Raw genomic sequence first — 20236 nt, forward strand, 5'->3', positions numbered from 1 at the left:
ATCTTCGCCACTGCTCCAATATTGCCTTTTAGATGGCAAATTATTATAGCGGCTTACAAATAATATTGCTATGAAGCAACGAATTTTATTAGGTGTAATATTAGGGTCTGGATAGTTAAAAAATAATATATACCTGCGAGTTTCCGCCATCAAATGTTTTATAAATTCATCATCTATAAACTCTTCGAAAATTTGAATTACGGACATTTGCTTAAATCTGGAATAATTTGGTGGCGGAAAATATTTTGGCGGTACAACTGCATAGTCTGCTTCTTTTTCCCACAGAGGTATAAATGATTAAGACTGGTTTCGCCTATCTTTTAGCCAAATTGTGTATTCCTGCACAAGAACCGGGTAGGCACAGTATTTGTTTCCTGATCTGCTATATTTGCATCACATTCAACCTCTTATTGGGTACCCAATCTCTCGTTATTATATAATCTTATTTCGGCCAGGGCTCGCAACTGTCGAGCTGTCAAATTGTCAACTAGCCTACGAAAAAAAAATGATCAAAAAATAACAAATTACGATAAAAAGTTGGCTTATTACCCGCCATCGTCCTTGTTTTGTGGTTCAAATACTGTTTTAAAAATGGCATTTTTTATTCTTTTTGTTTTATAAATAGAAGACAATAAAGTATATTTGTCATGCCTATTTTTGTTTTATTTTATGCTCACTAGCTTTTGTCATATTATAAAGTATAAAGTTCAAACAGTTTTTAGAAGCTTTATTATTTAAATAGCTATCCAGATTAGTATAAAACAGTTGACAATATTAACTCTATTAGATGCTAAAGATTAAATGCTCAATAAGTATTTTTGTTGCTCCATCCAGTTTTTAAACGTGCTAAAAAGTATAAAAACTGATGTTCGATTAAATACTACCCTTAAATATTTAACCTACTTTGACTATAATATATTACACCTACCGCGCGAAGGGAAAACGGTACATTACAATTATACAGGGTGTCCCGAAATTACATTGCAATATTTTACCAGCCGCATCTTGGTCAAGTATGTACAAGAATCTTGAGTAAATCGTTTTTATGCTACAGGGTGTTTTATAATTCCTATTAAAGATGGTTTTTTGTATTTCAATATTTCGCAACGTTTGGTCGTTATTTTTCGAAATTTTTATCGTATACTACCGTTATTGTTACTAACTGATTTTATAACATTTTATGCTAAAATATATACAATGGGTGGAATGCATAAAAAGTAGTAGATGCTAATGCTTCGCTAAAAAGTATTTACGTTGTAGCATTTGCTTTTACATAAAAGTATCTACTTCGCCTATGAAGTAAATACTACACTGTACGGCCCAACAGAAGTACCTACTACTTAAGAGAAAAGTATCTACTAGTGTCGCAGTAAGCGAGTGTTAAAGTTCTCAAAATTGACAAGACACTTGTCAAAACTCGTTTTTCTGTCAGTGCGTCTATTAGTATTAAGTGTGTTTGTGTATTTCGGTTCGGATTCAAACTTTTTAAAAGTTCAGTGATTATAATATTGGTTTAACTATGAGTGATTCTTCAGATTCCGATGCAACAAAAGAGCTAGGACGAGATAAAAACGAACAAGTATTATTTGTTACTCTACTTGAAAATTATCAAATTTTATTTGATAAAAAGATGACACCAGAAATTAAAAACGAAAAAGAAGATGCACTAAAAAAATTAACAACTGGTTTTAATAAAATAATGAGAAAAAACCTAGACACAACATGAAAACAAAAGTTAAGAAAATAGTTGACTTAAAAAAAACTAGAAATAAAAGAATTGTACTGACGGAATGGCCAAAAAAATCTACGACTTATGAAATGTAGGAGAAACACCAGTTCTACACATAGTACCAGGTGCATGTCAGGCCGGTGTAAGCAATGAGATTGATGTTTTCTTCCAAAACAGTGGAGATGACTTCCTCAGTTGTAAATCTGGCTCCAAACAAGTTAAAGTCATGACACCTAAAGGTTCTAAAGCAGCTGATAAGGAGGAGACACTGATTCAACTACAAAAGACCTGTCTACGAAAACAAATTGAAGCAGCCGAAGCCCAAGTTTCTGCTTCTCGAGCTCAACAGTCTTCAGCCGAAGCTCAGGAACGGGCCGCGATTGCATTGGTAAATTTTGCCAAAGCTGGTGGGCAGTTAGTTGACCATTTAATTAGGCGGGAAATGTTGGATTATTAACAGGAATATAAAATCTACGTATGAACCCATAATTTAAATATAATATGAGGTGTAGTATCCATTTATTTCTTTTATAGTTTGATATTTTGTCACAAACTTAAAATTGAAATAATTAGTTTATTTAGTTGTTACTTTTTTATACTTAGTTTATTATTGAACATTTCATAAGTTACCTATTTAGTATATAATTATCATAATAATAATAATAACTTAAATTATTAGGTATGTTAGTTATCATTACGAAATAAAACTCAGCAACTTCATTTCTGCGCTGTGTACCTTGATTTCGAATTTGTGCTTGATTACCCTCTTGCATTAGTTCATTGGGATGCTGAACTTCCATCTCAATTCGATCAAAATCATGGTATGGATCTTGAAGATATTTAGCTATATTGTGAAGTACAAGTGCACTCACAATATGTTCCGGAATGTTTTCAGTTTTTAGGCGAAAAGTATACTGGAGCATTGGAAAACGCCGTTTTAACTGAGCAAAGCAGCGCTCTATGACACATCGTTCCTTTGCATGGATTAAATTATAATTTTCTTGCATTGGTGTAGTTGGATTTTTATATGGTTTCAATAACCACGGGGCAACACCATATCCTTCATCACCTGATAAAGCTGCTTCGTGCACATTATTATACATAATTCCATGCACTATGGAGTTTCGCCAAAGTCGACTATCGTATACGGAGCCTGGCCAAGATGCATCCACACTTGTAAACATTTCTCGGGCATTACAAGTAGCTTGAACATTTATTGAGCATACCCCTTTTCTGTTCACGTATTCATCACCGTGAATAGATATTTTGTTATTTTTACATGGGTACAGTCAATAACACCTATAACCTTGGGCATTCGCTAACCACGTGCTCTGTCATTAATAGCAACTCTAAGCAATTCGTTAGTGTTAGGGAACTTTATCCAATTGTTTCTTTTTGAATAAATTGCTTTAGATACCGTGGCTAAGGTTCTGGAAACAGTGTTTTGATTGACGTCTAGATCAACACCAACTCCTTGCTGAAATCTAGGATCTTCTGTAAGAAAAGTTACTTACATTTTTCAAATTACAAAGTTAATTTACTAGAAACACCTAAACTTCTCAATAAAACCTCCATTTTCCGAGTCGGTGACAGGGCTCCACCCCTTGTTTCCACCGGTTCATTATCATCTTGGAGAAAATAATGTCCAAGCCACTCTACATTTTCTCTGTTAAATCTAAAATACCAAAGCGTAACTAGATGATTGGGATAGAAAAATCTATTAAATTTATGGTAATTACCTAAATAATTTTCGATATAAATCGTCATTATTGTATTCTCTTCTTTGTTTGAATACTTTTTGACGATGCACATCCATAAAAACTACCATTTTTTACTAAAACACTTTGATTGCTGGGGCCGAAGTTTGTCAAACACCAACTTCATTTAAACTGTAGTAAATACTACTATAACTAGTAGATACTTCCAAAGCATAGCACCTTCTTCTATGTATTGCGTACATAGTAGTATATGCTACAGAGAGTAGTAAATGCTTCATTAGTGTAGTATAAACTTTAGAAATGTAGTACATACTTGAAGCATTAGCATATACTACTTTTATGCATTCCACCCATTGTCGTTTGAAATTAGTGGTCAGCAAGGTTAAAAATGTCAACAAACTTTTTTTTTGTTACTTTTAAAAGTAACAGTAGTATACGATAAAAATTTCGAAAACTAACGACTAGGCGTTTCGAAAATATTATTAAAAAACCATCTTCAGTAGAAATTATAAAACACCCTGTAACATGAAAACGATTTACTTTTCTAGATTCCTGTATATGAAGTTTTTGTCTTATCTTTAGACAAAGATGCAGTTGGTAAAATATTGCGATGTAATTCGGGACACCCTGTATAACTTTACTCTATTTTTATGTACTTCTTTTGGCCAAATAAATATGGTCTAAGGTGCTTTACAGCCCACAGCCAACATTTCTCTATGGTCATAGAGTAATTAAAAGTATAAGAGGGTTCAATGCCATAGTAACAAGTAGGCACCATCTTTACCCTAAACTCGATTGCAGCATCACGGATGCGGTCTAACCGAACTAAAATAATTGACATTTGTCACAGTCGGTAAAATAGTCTACTGTAATACCGATCCGTTATAGAAATGAAAGGCGTGCTATTCAAAATTTTAGAATGGCGCGAAATTTAAAATTATTGACCCATTAAATCAATTTTTAACAGCGTAAAGGCTGTGAATCTCGATCACAAACTCTAAAAAATTATGAAATAGTACAAGTGTATTCATTTAATATTTGAAGAGGTTAAGAGTGATAATGTATGTAATTTATTTTTTACATTTTTTAATTAAATTTGTTAGTATTTTTGACATTAAATTTATCAAATTTGCTTTTAAGCTGTTAAGTTAATGCATTTAAGCCCTTCAAAAAAATAAATTGTTAATAATGCACTTTTTTATTGATTTTTAGAAAATGTGAAAGAGATTTTACAGCCCAATACGCTATCAAAAAAAGATTTAATGGGTCAATTATGTAAGACAATATTTTAGAGATTTAACACATTGAGCTCCGCGTGCCCACCGGTGGGCATTTCGAGTTTGCTTTCTAGGACCACAGGCCCACCGCATGGATTACATTGATTCTGCCTATACCAAACGACGATCTGGTCCCAGGATGAGCCAAAAAATATATTGGGTTGGGCAATTTGGATAGTTTAGGTATTTAGTTTATAAAAGTAGAAAAAAACAACATTTGAGTTAATATACCATGTTGTATTACCTTAAAACAGAAAAAAAAAACTCTTAAAACTTAAAAATAAATTGTCATGAAAAAACAGTCGTTTTCTTATGTAACCAAAACTTAAAATATCATAAAAATGACTAACCTAAATATAATAAAACTTACTAAAACGACCTAACGTTTGACGAAATACACACTGCCACAAAGAAACTGCTGACACTAAAGTTTTAAGCCTAATGTTTTTGGAAGCAACTAATACAAAGGGGAATATTACACGGTACACAAATTGTATTGACCTTTTTCGCATTTTTTCGGGCGTACGCAGCATTGTGAGCTATTGACATGGTGCTGTAGCATTTAGTGCATCTCTTTCGAGTAACTCGTTTTCGGCCTTCCACTTCCTTCAACGTGCAGCGTTGCGTTCTTGACGTGGAAGGACGAGAAACAGTATTAAGTTTTTCGTCGTTTTCAATAAGACCTGAAAGTACCTCTTCTTTGAAAGTGGTGATGCTGATTTTTTTCTTATTTATTTTATTGTAAAGATGTAACGCGTTTACTATTATTGTAGCAGTAATGAGATGAAACACTAGGCGTTTGTACCATTTTGAAGTTCGCCTTAGAAAAGGCGCGTATGTTCACATTTGATCCGACAAGTCGATAAAGGCCTTGCTCTGATTATAGTCAACAATTATTTTCGGTTTAATAACTTCCTTTCCTTTCTTTGCTAAAGTAACGGTAGAATCATCGTGTTTGGTGCTTAACATGGTGACGTCTCTCTTATCCTTCTACTACAGTTTTGTCAATATCTTGCCGAGCTACAATTCCACCTCGATTCAACTTTTCCTTTATTACTTCCTGAGATTACCTTTGCGGTTTGCTCTAATTGTACCAACTAAATGCGTTTTTCGGTCAATCAGTATTTTGGCTAATGATACGCTCGTGTACCAGTTGTCAGTGTAAAGTGTGCGGCCACTGTCCAAAAGACCTTCCATCAATTCTATGACTACCTTTTGAGAAACTGCAAATTCACTTGATTTTTCTCTGCCGGTATATACTTTGAAATCCCAGGTGTATCCTCGAGATCACACAACTTGAAAAGCTTTATACCGTAGCGGTGTCTCTTATTGGGTATATATTGTCTGAAATAAATGCGTCCTCGAAACGGGACGTTACTTTCGTCGATACAAATGTCTTTTTCGGGCATGTAGGAGGACTTAAATTTCTTTTGCAGCATGTCAAGAAACTCGGATATTTTGTAAAGTCGGTCATCAGAGGGTCTGTCCTTCTCATCATCACTTACATGGAACATGCCCAAAATACCTTCAAATCTGTTTCTACTCATAATTGTGGGTATGCGATTTTGGTACAACGATTTGGTTGACCAATAATCCCGTAACTGAGGCATTGGAAGAAGGCCCATCCATAATATAATGCCAAAAAATTTTCGCATTTCCACGGGATTGGTATCCACCCATTTCGGCACGTTGGCCTTCCGGTTTGGATCTGCTATTGCCGCAGCAATTCCCTGTGAAGCAAACCTATTGATTTCAGTCACAAATAGATTAATCATCTCATCGTCAATAAAATAGTTAAAGAATTCAATTGGTTCTTTCCCTGCAAAGTCTGCACTAACAGCTGGAACAACACCAACATTCTGAGGGCTTTCACTGAAAGACAGTCGGTCTCCTTGAACATAATCCCATTTTTGCTTAGTAGTTAAAGTCGCTAGAGGTACATTATCATCCAGATCTTCGTCTTCGGATAATAATATGGCAGAATTATCTGAATTATTATCGGATGAATCGTTATCGAATGATAGATCACTTTCAACAGGAATAAAATCTTTCTCTACGAGCGAATCATCTAAAAATCCGGTAATTTCGTCTTCTATTATATCTCTTGACTCGTCGTTGGACAGATTCTCCAGCTCCTTTGCCAACTCCTGATCCTATAGATATTTCTTAGCCATATTTGCTTAACTCTGAAACAAAGAAACACATTAAAGCTAGTGTCCACGGGTGGGCATTCGGTCCCAAAATGTAAAATAGCATTCTGGAACCACGTGCCCATCCGTGGATCACCGCAAAAAAATTACAAAAACAGCCAAAAGTCGACAGAGTATTGATCCACAAACAACATAAACTGCAAAAAAATAACTATTAACAAAAAAATATCCAGAATGAAAATTTAGTCCCTGGAAGTAAAATCCAAATGCCCACCGGTGGGCACACGGAGCTCAACGTATGAAGTATAGTATATTAAGTCCTATTTTGAGAATTAAATGCTCGATACTAACGATGTTAATTTCACTGTTATTAACAGATTAATAAGGGTAGGGGTAGAATTAAAGTCAATTGTAAAGTAAGTTTATAATTTATTGTCTTAAAAGGGATCCTGATAAAATTATATATTCTTTATGGAGAGTATGATATTAAAAAAGAGTTGACACTAATGTATACCCTAAATTCTAGACGTCATCGGTCCTTTTTCTTAAATATTCAAGGAGAATCCCTAGATCTTCCTCCTATCTTATCGAGGTAAGGTACCTCCTTGAGTAGTGACCTGGTAGAATGGAAGTTGTTTCACTTATTGTGCTTTTGGTACTTCCTAGCAGCAAAGCACTGATGATACATTTCGTCAGACTTAGTAAAAAGTGGCCTAGCATAATTATGTTCATTCTGAACATTATATTGAGATTGCTGGATTATGACAGCAGGTAATAAAGTCAATATTTCAGTATCTTCCCAAGTTACTTGTGCCTCAACCAGTACTGGGGCATTTTGAATAATACTTGGACCAGCAATTGGAAGAGCACACTTTCTTAAACGAGTATGTATAGTTCTAGTAAATGAAATATCATCAAAATGGTCTTGACATAAATAACACCTTGTTGAGGTTGGGCTTAAACCAAGTATTTTAAACCATTCGGACCTCCTAATAATGTCACTTAAAAGAATTAGACTAGAGAAAATTTAAAGAAAATTTTATTTTTGTATGAATTCTCAATAGTCCAATAGTATGTGAAATGTATGGTGAAAACTATTTGATAAAAAAAATTGCACTTACCCTATCCTAGGAATCTGACACCACACAATAAAATAACAAAAAAGCTTCTACAGGGTGAGTTTTTTAAAGTGTTACAATGCGATATGTCAAAAACGGCTGCCAATTTTTTTTGATATTTTGGTGACATTTCAAGTATACCGGGGGGCACTTTTTGTGATATTTTTGACATTTGTCCCTTCACCCCCCTAAGAGGGAGGGAGGGTCACTTCTTTATTTTAAATGGAATGATGTGTTTTTTATTCTTAAATACGAATCTACATAAAATATGAAGTCTGTTTACAAAAAAATTTTAAAATTGCTTTGCTGGTTACGGAATTATGATCAAAAATGTTTTGATTAAATTTAAAAATAATTCGAATATTCTATAATTTGAATATTCTTTTTAACTATTTATCGTCTATGTATTATGCCTAAGGAGCTGTTTGAAGTGACCGCCTTTGACTTCCAAACACTTTCTTATCCTTTGTTGACATGAGTTTCGTACCCGCTGTAACATTGCTGGTGTCACTAATGAACAAGCAAAACGAATCCTGTTCTTCATGTCCTCTGGAGTTGTAGGTGCACTAGCCATTACTTTGTCTTTTATAAATCCCCATAAAAAAAAGTCAAGGGGGGTCAAATCTGGCGAACGAGCAGGCCAGTTGACAGGACCACCTCGACCAATCCACCTGTTTTCAAAAATCTCATTTAAATAAGTACGGGCCTGTATGGCATAATGGGGTGAAGCTCCGTCCTGCTGAAACCATACGTTAGGATTTAAATGTTGGTTTAGTAGACGAGGTAACTGATTTCTTAAAAAATCTGTGTAGACCTGTCCATTTAAATCACCTTGGAAAAAAATGCGGACCAATAACTCTATCCTCGAAAATACCACACCATACGTTCACAGACCAGGGATGTTAATTTGGTACAGTTCTCATCCAGTGAGGATTATTTGCTGTCCAGTAATGCATGTTGTGCCTGTTTACCTTTTAGAAAAACAAACAACCAAAACTTGAATATGTTCTAATTTAAATAAGTTAAATCTTACCTGCCCGCAATTATTAAAAGTCTCATCAGAAAAAATAACGTTTCTCAAAAAATTGTTATTTCACGCATTTTTGTTGAAATCCAAGTGCAAAAATTAATGCGATTCTCAAAATCATGTCCGTAAAGCTCTTGATGAAGTGTAATGTGGTAAGGATGAAACTTGTACCGGTGCAGAATTGTTATAATTGATGATTGACTAATTCCAGCATCTAAAGCAAGCCGCCTGGTACTGATTTGAGGATCAATAGCTACTGCTCCTAATACAGCAACTGCCTTATTTTCATCTGTTTGCGTTTTAATCCGATTTCGTCGTTTACTTTTTAGACTACCAGTCATACGACTTCTGCTCTCCAGTCTCTTAAAGGCCATATGAGATTTTGGAATATCCGGAAACTTCTCGGCCCACACTACTGCAGCCTCCCTATAATTTTTTCTGCACTCCCCCAAAATTAACAACATATCTACTTCTACACTGAAATTCGCTTCCATTTTTTTTTTAAACACAATTTACTTGTTAATAACACGTCAAAATTTTTATGTGACACTGCTTGTTATGTTGCCGTGGAAATCCTACTGTTACTAGGATTTTCATTTCCATCCATACTAGTAAAATAAACAGTAGGATTTCCATGGCAACCGGCTGTTATTATGGTAAAATATTCGAATTATTTTTAAATTTAATCAAAGCATTTTTGGTCATAATTCCGTAACCAGCAGAGCAATTTTAAAAATTTTTTGTAAACAGACTTCATATTTTATGTAGATTCGTATTTAAGAATAAAAACACGTCATTCCATTTAAAATAAGGAAGTGACCCCCCCCCTCCCCCTCTTAGGGGGGTGAAGGGACAAATGTCAAAAATATCACAAAAAGTGCCCCCCGGTATACTTGAAATGTTACCAAAATGTCAAAGAAAAATTTGCAGCCGTTTTTGACATATCGCATTGTAACACTTTAAAAAACTCACCCTGTATATGATGAAATTACACTTTAATGACTTTAAGCTACATTTTTTACTATTTTTTGTTGAGAAAGAAAACAAAAGAACACACCCAATGGGCGCCAAAGTAAAAAGGAATAAGCAATGGCGACGATCGATGATGCGAAGGTGGGTGGTAGGAAGGGACGAAAGAAACTCGATAATCTAATGACAATTATGACAGAAGTTGGCCCTCGATGCGGTCTAACCGAACTAAATTTTTTAGGTTAAGTTTTAGAACTTGATGATCAGGTTAGGCTACCTTTCGAACACTCTTTTAATATTCATTTCTCTATGTCTATGGTGCAAGAATATTTTGCTGCTTTATTGCGAGGTGTCCGGAGCGTAGATTAATACTACTTGGATAGGAAACTCCTGTAAGAGCCAATAGAACACTGAACATCGATTGATTGTTGCGCCCTCTGAATTTCGAGGACTAGTACTAACCGATACGATAAGATAAAATGGGCTTGTGACGTCATAATAGCGGGTAATTTAAAATTTGATTATGGCGCCGAATTGAAATTTCGCTCTACTATACTCTACCGTGCGCTTAAAATTAGTAGGAAATGCGAGGTTCCAGAAATAATAGTATGAAAATAGGAAAAGTGACAAACCGAGGACTTTGGGAATCGCTGAAGTAAAATCCTTAAAACTAGGTATAGCGGTAAAGAGAGTTGAAAGACCTTTCAAAAAAGGTATAACTCGACCCTCTATTTTACTTAAAATTTTTGAGGTTAGTTCCACCCCGGCTAAGGGATGACAGATGGGGATGGTATTATACTCCGAAAATTTTTTCCTAATAATCTTAATCTTTTTCAAATTTTTACGAGCCGACATGACCATCGTTTCGTTTTCCTTTAGCCACCCTGTATGTAAATAATTAATATTCAATACATTAATGTAACTTGATTTCATCATACAAAATACAAGAGTCATAATTTTACAGGCTATAACTGAGAAACCGTTTATCGCCAAAAAAAGTTTTTGTATGAATTTAGTAGGTTTTTTTGAGACGAATAACTTTCTTATTGTTACTGTTGCGATAAATAAAATTTGGAAACTTTGGGGCCATCTACTTCTTGTACTTTTCATCGCAGTAAGTCGACTCAGTGAGGAAAGTTGTAGATAATGATGTCCCCAACAATTGAGACGTGTTTTACAAAAACCGCACATGTCCAAAATCAACGAGATTGAGCTAGTGGCACCATCTAGTTTAAAAATATGATGTTTTTAATATCCTAAAATAAGATTCTACAAAAACGGCACAAGTACTAAGATAGAGCTAATTGAAAATTCGATAATTCTGCAAAAAACACACATGTCCATTGTTTTTCCACCAAATACAGCATTAGTCCGTATGACAGGATAGGACATGTGTGCTTTTTGTCGTAAAATCTCGCTGAAGCGCTCGAATTATTAGTCAGTTTGTTATTGTTTTGTCTATAAACCAGACGTGTTCTTGTGATTTTTGGCTGGAGGTTAGAATTTGCGTTTTCTTGCTCAAAAATTATACTTAAAAAAATGCAAGATCGTGAAGAAGTGTTAACTAATCGGCCTACAAAAAAGCCAAAGAAAATAAAGAAGGAGACAGTGATCAAAGAGCTAAAAGTTCGTGGTGAAGAGCACATAAATCACAAGGGCAAACGTGTTTTAGCGCGTAAAGGCACCCATTCACTAACAGTCCGCCCGCAGGCCAATGCCTGAAGGCATCTAGCCCTGAGGCGTGTTTTCTCCATATACACGCAAGTCGACTGCAAGTCGAGACCTGCCGTCGTTATAAACCCTACTGTGAATGGTAATTTCTTGTCTGTTTATGTCCAAAGGCCAGAATTTTCATCAATTTTTAAAAATTGGACTGAAGGTCGGCAATTTTTTTTGAAATTTTGTCGTTTTAAACAGGATAAATATGAGCGACAGGTGCAACCAACTTGAATTTATAACTGGATTGATAGATATTTATAGAAATCAGCCGTGTTTATGGAAAATAAAATCAAAACATTATTCCAACTGACAAATGCGAACAAGCATATTCTGCATTGTTGCAGTATTATAAAACTGTCGATGAAAAAGCTACAGTGGATACAGTAAAAAATAAAATAAATAATCTAAGAAGTTCATTTAGAAAAGAACTGAAAAAAGTAAATAAAAGTAAAAAATCAGGTAGCGGTTCAGAACAAGTACAATGTACAATGTACCCAAACTTTGGTATTTCAAGTTACTTATGTTTACATCTGATCAGGAAACTCCGCTGAAACCAATTTCAAACGACAGTGATTACGAACACGACACAGAAGAAGAGATTTCTGATAACGAGGTAAGTGAAAAAACGTTTTTTTTCTTAGTTGATGTTGCAATCTTTGGCGTGTAGTGTATAACACTGTGTTGTGTGTTTTTTTGCACAAGGTGTTTTGTAGTTTCATAGATAATAATATATGTTATGGCTAATATAGATACTTGGGTAGTTTGCAATCTAGCCAGCTATTTTGCAAACTAGCCAGATGCGCTGTTATTTTGGAGTAATCTGCATATTCTTGCAAAATAGCGGATAACGAGTTGCTAGTTTACGAACAAGCTGCCTAGTATGCACACTATCAGAAAAATCTGTTTTAAATGGGTATTTTATGTAGGTTAATTTAGTAAAATAGCTGCTAGTTTGTATGCCAACAGATAATTTACACAACTATTTAATTTTTTTAGTAAATATTAAAACAAAAGAATACAATCTCCAAAGTAACTAAAAAAATTATATAGTTACTACTATAGTCTGCATACTAGCCAGCTAATTTGTAGACTAGCAACTCATTGCCTGCTATTTCGCAAGAATATGCAGATTCCTGCAAAATAACAGCGCATCTGGCTAGTTTGCAAAATAGCTGGCAAATAGATTGATGGCACTAGATTGCAAACTACCCAAATATCCATATTAGCCGTAACATTAATAATATAAAAACAAGATACTGTACGGTATTTTATAAATATCTACAAATATATTTTATTGAACCTATAGGAAAAAAAATTAAAAATAGTTACATTACAAAAAATGATCTTGCCAGGACACTTTTCCTCTCTGCATAAAATACTGTTTGTAAGCATCGCGATTTTCTTTTGCCATGTGTGATGGATTCCTACCATAACCTAGTTGTAAGTTATTTAAGGTGTTTTCGCTTCTCCAATCTCCCGGTATTATGTCCCCAGTATCAAGGAGTTTAGTATCAACGGTGTTTTTAGACAAGTAGGCGTTTGTTGCATGGCGCAGTAAAAAGTTATTTAGGACAGAAGATGCGAGGACAATGTAATTTATTTTTTCAGGCTTCATATTAATTGCAGTATGAAAAACGCGAAATCTGTTAACTAAAATGCCAAACGCGTTTTCTACAGTACGCCTGGCTCGACTACATCTATAGTTAAAGATTCGTTCATCCACTGTTCATGTTTTGTGAGAAAAAGGTTTAAGAATGTGTTCGTGTAATGGAAAGGCATCATCCGCCACAAAAACAAAATTCATATTTTCTTTGGTAGTTTCATTGCTTGGTATGTTTAGTTTTCCATTTATTAATCTATCGTGAAATGTTGTGGTCTCAAAAACGCCTCCGTCGGATACTCGTCTATTACATCCAACACTGACGTAAGTAAATTCGTAATCGGTGTTAACCATTGCCATTAAAACGACACTGTCATAACCTTTATAGTTATAAAAGTATGATCCACTATTACATGGCTTCTTCAACTTCTTCCCATCAATGGCACCTTCACAGTTGGGAAAATTCCATCTACTCTCAAAGTTTCTTGCTATATCTTGCCATTCCTCACGGGTCTTGGGAAATTAAAAGAAATCTGCCATGAAAATACCTAAATTTCGTCTGTTTTTATTTTAGAAGTTTAACATTATTCTAGATAATAATATACTCGTATTTTACAAATCTTGCTTTATTTTTTTAGGCCGAACATATTAACGAAGAAATTTCGAGTCCCAGAAGTACTGGTATTGACGAATCTGAAGATACGAATACTGTACCAACGCCACTAACTTCCCCTCAACCGGCTGTTTTGGCAAGTAATAGCAGATGTTCCTCAAAAACCTCGTCAAGTTCAGCTAAACGTTCTGCAACAAAGAGAAAGTTAACAGAGCAACACGACATGATTGAAAAGGTTTGCAGCACAATTTTAAGAAATGACAGCAGATGAGTTTCATGTAATAGGAGAAAATGTAGGTTACAAACTGCGAAGAATTAATGAAGAACAAAGATTTTATGCGAACAAATAAAAAACAATGTTCTGTTTTATGCAATCCAGAATAAATTGACTCTTGACTCAGACGTTGTAGTGAACAAACCTGTTTTCAGCTATCAAACAATCCAGATGCCAGTCTCAAATGAGTCTCATTATCAGCAGAATTCAAATGTTATCCAACACCAACAGTCATATCAATTTTCAAAGCCACTCCACACAGTCACAAATAACACACCTTTTTCGCACTCAAATGTTCCTTTTTCTGACCAACAACCTACAGTTTTGTCATCTGCTAGCCAAATTGAAGAAGAGTTGTCGGATTTAATTATTTTAAAATAATAAAAATGTTTTTATTAAATAAATAAATTTTAATAATAAATTCACAATCACTTTGTAATCGTAAATTAGTTTTATAAGTTTCAATTACGAATAAATAAATGTTTATTTTCTTACCTTTAAATACTCTTTCTTTAAAACTTTGTAGATGCACTTGCACGTTTCAGGGATGATGACTCCTAGTGCCTGAGGGGAAATAAGTGTTGAAAATTTCAAATCCTCAAAGCTTCTTCCTGTTGCTAGGAACCGTAATGTTGCAATTAACCTTTCTTCTGCACTAATCGCTCTCCTCATTTTGGTATTTTTCTTTGTAATGCCAGATTTAACGAGCCTTAATAGTGTTTTAAAAGTCTTATCATCCATACGGAGATAATTTTTTAAATCGTCTGAACTAGATTTTCGAAGTTTTTTAATAAGAATTATATGAGACAATTTTTCTCTCTCTAGAAGCCAATTTTTAACCCAGAATCATTTTCGTTGTCTAGCTGGCTTTTCGATTAACAGAAGTAATAATAAAATTGTTAATTTCTTCAGTTTTTTTGAATTAGCCATTTTGTTAAACGCAACGCTCATTCAAGAAACTACGATCGACTGAGAGTGTGTGTGGACATATTTGGGGTCGCCTGCAGGCAACGATCTGAAGGGCCCATTCTTTGGGTTTTGACCCGAAAGGCCGACTGAATATTTTGTGGCCTCCCTCGGCCATTGCATGCCGTTATGGCCGTCAGTCCTGCAGGCGATCTGTTAGTGAATGGGTGCCTTAAAACTGGCGAAGCATGCAGGTATGTTTTTTAAGTGTGGGTTTTCCAATAAAAACATATAATTTTATAGTTGCAAACATTCCTGTTTTTCCAAAGTTGCTGAAGAAAAAAGAATTGCCATTCTTACCCAGTTTAATAATATGACTGACAAAAATAATCAAGATTCTCATTTAACTGGTCTCATATCAATGAACCATATTATTAGAAGACGTCCGCGATCTGAAATAAATAAAAAAACTCATGGTGCTAGTTTTACTTACAAAATAAGGGTGGATGAATCTGAAATAAAAGTGTGTAAGAAAGCTTTTCTCAGCCTATATGGCATTAAAGATGCTCGTTTAAGGCGAATTCGAGACTCCCTTATGACTACTGGAGCTTCTCCCAACGACAAAAGAGGAATACATGAAAATAGGCCAACAAAAACTCCAGATCACATTACAGGACTTATTAAAATCCATATAAAATCATTTTCCGCTAGACGCTCGCATTATTCACGTCGTAAAAATCCAAACTGTTCCTATTTACCAGAATCTCTTACGTTAAGGGATATGCATAGAATGTTCCTACAAAGTTAAAACATACCAAGTTAAACATACCATATAAAAGTTACTGAAAAGTATTTAAGACATATTTTAACATTAAATTTGGATTTCCAAGATCTGACACTTGTTCAGGATGTGACAAACTTGCTCAGCAACTAAACCGTACAGATCTTAGCATAGAAGAACGAAATAGATTAGAATTAGAAAAGGAGATACACCTTCGTAAAGCTGAAGCTTTTTTTGACCTAAAACGAAAATTTAAAATCAAAGCAAAAGCTGGAGAAGTAATGTGTATTAGTTTTGATTTTATGCAAAATTTGCCCCTTCCTCACATACCATCTAACCCTGTTTTTTATAGCCGTCAACTTTGATATAATGTTTTTGGTATACATGACCTTGGAACTTGCAAAGGGACTACTATAAAAGTATCAAGGCAGAGTTACAAAAGCTTATTGAAGGTGTTCAAACTAACAAAATAATTAAATTTGTCAACAATAAAGCAACTATTGTGGACAAGAAAGAAAATCAAGAAAACTCGCAGTAACATCTAATATACTTTTTTCTTCAGACATAATTTACCTTAATGCCCAGAGTATTTTAAAAAATATAGATCAAATACGACAGAGCATTGCGTCTTTTAATCCAAAAGTTATCTTGCTAAGTGAAACGCGGACAACAACAGACATTGACAATAGCGAATTGTATATTGAAAAGTATACATGTGTTAGGTGTGACTCAAACAGCAGACATACAGGTGGTGTTTTGATTTACATTAATGATAACTATACATTTTCAAACATTAAAAAAATTGAGCTAAAGGATAACTTTTGGTGTAAATTTATTAAGGTGAATTTAGGATCTCTTGTCTGGGTTATTGGCTGCATACAAAACATTCTCCATCAAGCTCAGATTCACAGTTCATTGAGGGATTTGAATATATATGTGATTCTGTACTTTCTAAAAATAATAAATGTGTTTTAGTGGGTGATTTCAATGTTAATTTTCTTAATAACAGCTTTTATAGTATTAAGTTGAAAAATTTGTTTACATCCTATGGAGTGAGTCAATTAATCACTGTACCAACTAGAATAACGGATGTTAGTGCTACCTTGGTTGATTATGTGCTCACAAATCAAAATAACTTATTGGTGGAGGTGCATGATACTCCAAAAATTACTGACCATTCTGTTACTAGTGTTAACCTCTGCAATAAATTATATGTACATGAACAGGTCAAAAAGTATAGAAATATAAGTGAGAAAAATCTTAGCATTATAGGGTTGAAATTGTTTGAATGTAATTGGAATTTAAACTCTGTCAGTGTTGAAGTTATTTTTAACGAATTATTGGAAAATTGTTATAAGGTGATTAATGACATTGCTCCTATCAAAAATTGCAAATACAAATCTAATTTGCCTTGGTTTGATAATGAGGTTTTTGATAAAATTAAAATTCGTGACAAGTCATATAAAATTTTTATAGATTCAAATGATATTGAAAGACCAAATAAATGGCAGGAGTTCAAAGCTCATAGGAATAATGTTGTTAGTATTTTGAGATTAAAGAAAGAACATTACTATTTTGAGAAGATAGACATGTTTAAGGCTAATCCCAAAGAAATGTGGAGGACATTGAAGAGTGTGATTAATGGAGGGGTTTCTAAACTTCCAAATTCAATTTTCTTTAATGGTAAGAGTGAAGAGAGAGTCTTTACAGATAGCTCGGAAATTGCAAAAATATTTAATTTTTATTTTGTTGCTAGTATTGAACAAATTAATGAAAGTATACCAAGCCAACAGAAATGGAATAATATTGATGCCAATTTAAATTTCGAAATGTCTAAATTTAAGTTATTGACTTTATCTGATGCTCAAAAAATAATTAATAAACTTGACAATAAATGTTTAATACATGAAATACTAAATGCAAAAATTTTAAAATCTTTATTTGAAACTACTGGTCATGTTGTATTGAATTTATTGAATACATCTCTTAGCTCTGGTGAAATCCCTGAAAAACTAAAATCTAGCACAATTATTCCAATTCCAAAGGTCAATAATACAATAAATGCCAGTGAATTTAGACCAATAAATACTTTACCTCCTATTAAAAAAGTTATAGAAATGGCAGTATATGATCAAATCTTGGAACATATTACAGGTAATAAAATTTTGATGACTAATCAATCGGGTTATCTAAAATAAAAACTGATCTTGATAATAATGAATATGTGGTTGGGGTGTTCTTGGACTTAAGGAGAGCTTTTGAAACTATTGATAGGGACATATTATTGCAAAAATTAAAGAACTATGGCTTTGCTGGTATTGTTTATAACTGGTTTGTTGACTATCTAAGTAATCGAAAACAGAGAGTAAGGTTTAATGGAAATGAGTCTACTGAACTAAATAACAATATGGGAGTACCTCAAGGAAGTGTTTTGGGACCTCTTCTATTTATATTGTATATGAATGATATTGGGCTTTTTGTAAATTGTGAATTTATAAACCTTTTTGCTGATGACACATTTTTGGCATGTAGTGATACAAGTCTTAACAGAGCAGTAGATAAAATGAATGGGGTATTGTCACAGATATCATTATATTTAAATATTAATAAACTAAAGTTAAATGTGGCGAAAACTAAAGTAATAATATTTACATCTAAATATAAATATCGAAAAATTGTGGATATTAGTCCTCAATTATTAATTAACAATGAACAAATTGAATTTGTAACATGTATCAAATATTTGGGTCTGCAACTTGATAATTTGCTTAACTTAAAAACTCATTGTGATTACATTGAGAGGAAAATTGCAAAAAAAATGTACTTTTTTAGTAGAATATCAACAAGTCTATCTTATCAATCTAAATTAATGGTTTATAATACTATCATTCAACCACATTTTGACTTTTGTGCCTCAGTGCAGTATTTATTTAATATAAACCAGACTAACAGACTTCAGAAACTTCAGAATCGGGGCATGAGGGTGATATTAAATGCACACCGCCTTACACCAATATCCTTTATGCTCAACACTCTAAATTGGTTTTCTGTTGAGAGAAGGTTTTGCTTTCTTTCTATGATTTTTATATATAGGATTGTAAATAATTTAGCGCCACCTTATTTCAAACAGTTCATTACTTTTAATAGAAATGTCCATGATTACCCTACAAGAAATCGACGTGTTCAAGGCAGAACGGCACAAGCGCCAAAAATTCAAAAATCGGTTATTTACATCAAATTAAAGCGGCTTTTATTCCGCATCTAATAACGTTTGAGACTTATGCCACAAAAAATCCGTTTGGTTGTGAAATGCTTTTAAAATTTGCACAAACGCCAAGAGTTCCCCCCCACCCACGTTTGTTTGGCATAAGCGCCAGACGGTCATAAGCTTTACACAGGTGCATGCGTGCGTGTTTATCGGCAGTTTTTGTAAGCTAAAGGTAGATTTAAATTGTTTTTTAAACAAAAGGATTTGACAAACTAGTAGATAAATCTAATTATAATAACAATTATATCTGCCTAATCACTCAAATCTGATTTAAAAAAATGTGGCGTTTATGCCAATTTGCATGCAGTACTTTTTGTTTAGCACAAGCGACATTACACCTATGCTATTCAATGCAAATGATTTAATGCTTTTTTTCGCCTTAAAAGGTTTTTTTCCTAGAAGTTTTCGGTATTTAATGTATATAAATTACCAAAAAGATTAATTTTTAACTAATCGTGTATTAGTTTCTTACTACAATCATGTAATATTGTGTGTTTTATAAATGGCGCTTATGCCTTTTATGCTATACTATCGATTTTTTTTGTTAATTTTTAGAAATGTATCATTCAAGAACACAAAAGCTTTTAAAACTTGCAAAAAACAATAAAGAAGATGATCCTGATGCTAGTTGCCAAATGTCGTCAAATGTTGAATTGGATAATAGCATGCTAGTAGAGGTCCTCGATGAAGTTTGTCCCCTCGACGCAGCTTTAAAAGAGAATGTGATAATTTTGGAAAACACCAATGAAATTATAAATAGTTTGGGACCAAGCCCAAAAGTTATTGTGGAAAAAAATGCCAGTGCGGAAACTAGTTATCAAATTCCTTCTGAAATGACATTTCATAACGAGTTAGATATCTTGGACTTTCCATTAGACTTTCTTACTGTTGATAAAAGTTTAAGTGATACTATACCTAGTATAAACAGTTTAAGCAATATTAATGCCACAACCAGTGCCAGAATTGAGACTGATTTTACTACAGATTCTGATGAAGACTATGAAATTGAGAAAAATACGAGCAGTTCCGAAAATGAACAAGAAGACTTTGAAAAACCTAATAAGAAAAGAAGAGTCCAATATTTTCC

At 33.8% G+C, this 20236-nt stretch overlaps 1 protein-coding gene and 1 long non-coding RNA gene across 2 annotated transcripts in view; one reads left to right on the forward strand and one right to left on the reverse strand.

The window, feature by feature from the left end:
* The window catches only part of LOC126745323 (glutamate dehydrogenase, mitochondrial-like), a 72921-nt gene that overhangs the window by 3454 nt on the left and 49231 nt on the right, over nucleotides 1-20236 (forward strand). The gene's annotated exons all lie outside the window — the stretch shown is intronic.
* Nucleotides 16561-18457, reverse strand: LOC126745334 (uncharacterized). Its single transcript, XR_007663512.1, has 2 exons — nucleotides 18299-18457; nucleotides 16561-16832 (listed from the first exon to the last, which is right to left on the reverse strand). It is a non-coding gene; the product is annotated as an uncharacterized LOC126745334 (long non-coding RNA).

This window comes from Anthonomus grandis, chromosome 15, assembly GCF_022605725.1.
Source record: "Anthonomus grandis grandis chromosome 15, icAntGran1.3, whole genome shotgun sequence".
NCBI lineage: Eukaryota > Metazoa > Arthropoda > Insecta > Coleoptera > Curculionidae > Anthonomus > Anthonomus grandis.